This window comes from Engraulis encrasicolus, chromosome 20, assembly GCF_034702125.1.
Source record: "Engraulis encrasicolus isolate BLACKSEA-1 chromosome 20, IST_EnEncr_1.0, whole genome shotgun sequence".
Classification (NCBI taxonomy): Eukaryota; Metazoa; Chordata; class Actinopteri; order Clupeiformes; family Engraulidae; genus Engraulis; species Engraulis encrasicolus.
The window spans coordinates 37898104-37900603 of NC_085876.1; the positions used below are offsets into that span (position 1 = coordinate 37898104).

Consider the following 2500-nt stretch of genomic DNA (forward strand, 5'->3'; position numbering starts at 1 on the left):
AACAATCTGGTGCAGATCATCTTTTTACTAAGTAACGAATGTACTTTGCACATGGTCCCTGAATAAACCAAATAAACTAAACTAAACTAAACTCACCGGGTGCCAATGCTTCCGTGTTTATGTTTGTTTCAAAAATTCCCTTAGAGACCAGCCCACCACTTACATGGAACGCCCCATCAGTGCATCCTCAATGCATGTACACTGTGCAGTGGACTGTAGGATTGTAGCACAGCATGAGGTGGGGGAGAAGGACTAGTCCAGGCGTCACCAACGTGGTGGCTGCGGGCGCCAGGTAGCCCTCCAGGAGCTTCTGATGTGCCCAGCAAGGATTTTGGTAAATAGTGACAACTACAAGAATTTAGTTAACGTTTTTCTTAAGTTAAATATGAGGTTATTTCTTTGTAACCTATAAGCAAATTATCATGAAATCATTGTGTGATTGGGAAGGATGTCAAGACATCAGTAGAGGATTTTTAACAAACAAGTAGCCCTCCCTCCGGTAGCTCTTGGTAGCCCTCAGTAGCCCTCAGTAGCCCTCAGTAGCCCTCAGACCCAGAAAGGTTGGGGACCCCTGGACTAGTCTATGCCAAAACGCCCGGGCTGGTTTGCGGTCCCAGTCCGGTCCGGCCAGTGTGGCAGTGCAGTGCAGCGCGGGCATGATAAATGACACAGCAGATACATGACAGCAGCCAGGGGGTGGGACGGAATGGAATCTACCCAGACAGAATAGAATGCGCTGTCGTCTTTCATCCCCAATGTCATCAGTACTGTAGCCTACTGTTCCATGCTACCGTATAACACTTTGCTTACTTTGCCGTAGGGCTGGGCGATATGGAAAAAAAAACAATATCACGATATGGATTACTTTATATCACGATAACGATATATATCACGATATAGCACAATTACATACGTTTTCAGTTATTCTCTTTATTTGCTCTTTATTTTTTCATGTCGCAAAACAACCTTTCTTTAAAATTGATCTTTTTATTCTTATTTTTAGTTACATTAACGTATAGTGTGTATTGTGACAACATGAAATCTAATTAAAAATTATATTCAATTGTATAAAATTGATATAATTACTCACGATATGAACGATATAGGAGGAAGGTCACGATATACACTTTTATATCACGATAACGATATATATCGTCATATTGCCCAGCCCTACTTTGCCGTGCACAATACGGCCACATTTTTTTAATTTTTGGGAAATGTCCTCCCAGTCTGATGAGGAAGAGGAGCACGCGTGCGTCAGTGAGGGAGAGGAAGGTGACGAGGACCGTCCTGGCCGTGCTCCTAGCCTTCTTGGTGACGTGGACGCCGTATAACGCCATGGTCCTCGTGGGCACCTTCTGCCACTACTGCGTGTCTGACAGCTATGGCTGCCTACGCCAACACCCCCCCCACCCCCCCCCCCCCCCCCCCCCCCCCCCCCCCCCCCCACCCCCCCCCCCCCCCCCCATTACATGCCTTTTCCACACAATTAGCAGTCAATGAATGCATTTCTTTGTGTAGGTATTTAACAGTGTGTGCTTTTGATAACAAAATGAACTGTTTGGCCAATTGTGCTTGGTAGGTGGTAGTCTGTGTTAAGAGTTAAGAAAAAGTATCCAAAGTATGGGTAAGCGCTTATTAGCATTTGAAAAAAAACTGTAATTCGGCCCTGGTCCCGACATAGAACTTCACTAGGTAGCAGGGATGGCCAAAGGAAAAGTACTTTGAGGAAATAACCAAAAAAATAAAAACCTGTTATAGTTTCCCTCCAACACAAGTAACTTCACTGAGTACATGGGCTATAGCAGTGGTTCTCAAAGTGGGGCGGAAGCCCCCCTAGGGGGCGCGGAGGTATTGGAGGGGGGGCACGTGAAGTCAGAAGGTTTTTCTTTTTTAAATACTTTTCTGCTTTGCCATTAAGTCAACACATTCACTTTACAATCACAATATATTAATTAATTTCTTCACTAATATTTAGAGAACATCATAGGCCGTATACGTGTATATTAGGCTCTAATAAACTTTACGAAGGCCTATTTATTTGTATTTTCGTAACCATTTTGCTCAAGGGGGGCACAGACAGACACCCTTCCTCTGAAGGGGGGAATGTCACAAAAAGTTTGAGAAGCACTGGTCTATAGTTACTGTAGTAGAGTGATGTACCTGATTAAGCACTGGTTGGATCTAATTTCGGGGTTTACTTTTTAGGCTTTTAGTTGTTTTTTGCTTTCAAGAACAACAAAGTCTAAGCACCTCATTAGGTACAACGGAATAACTGGTGCTATTTAAGACCATGTGCCAGTGTTGGACTCACATACATTTATTTCTATTTTACTTGAGCCACCTCTCTATGTAACACCGTTAGTAAGACTGCATTTATTTTTTTCTTATACCCTATATAAGAAAATATTCATATTTATTCAAATAAATAATGTATTGTATTTACTCAAATGCTCAACAGGTGCTAGTCAAGGCCTTATCCTTCTGAATCCCTGCTAGA

General features: G+C 42.9%; 1 protein-coding gene across 1 annotated transcript in view; it reads right to left on the reverse strand.

Moving 5' to 3' along the window:
- Positions 1-2500, reverse strand: part of fam135b (family with sequence similarity 135 member B) — a 158328-nt gene that overhangs the window by 80432 nt on the left and 75396 nt on the right. The window lies entirely within an intron of this gene.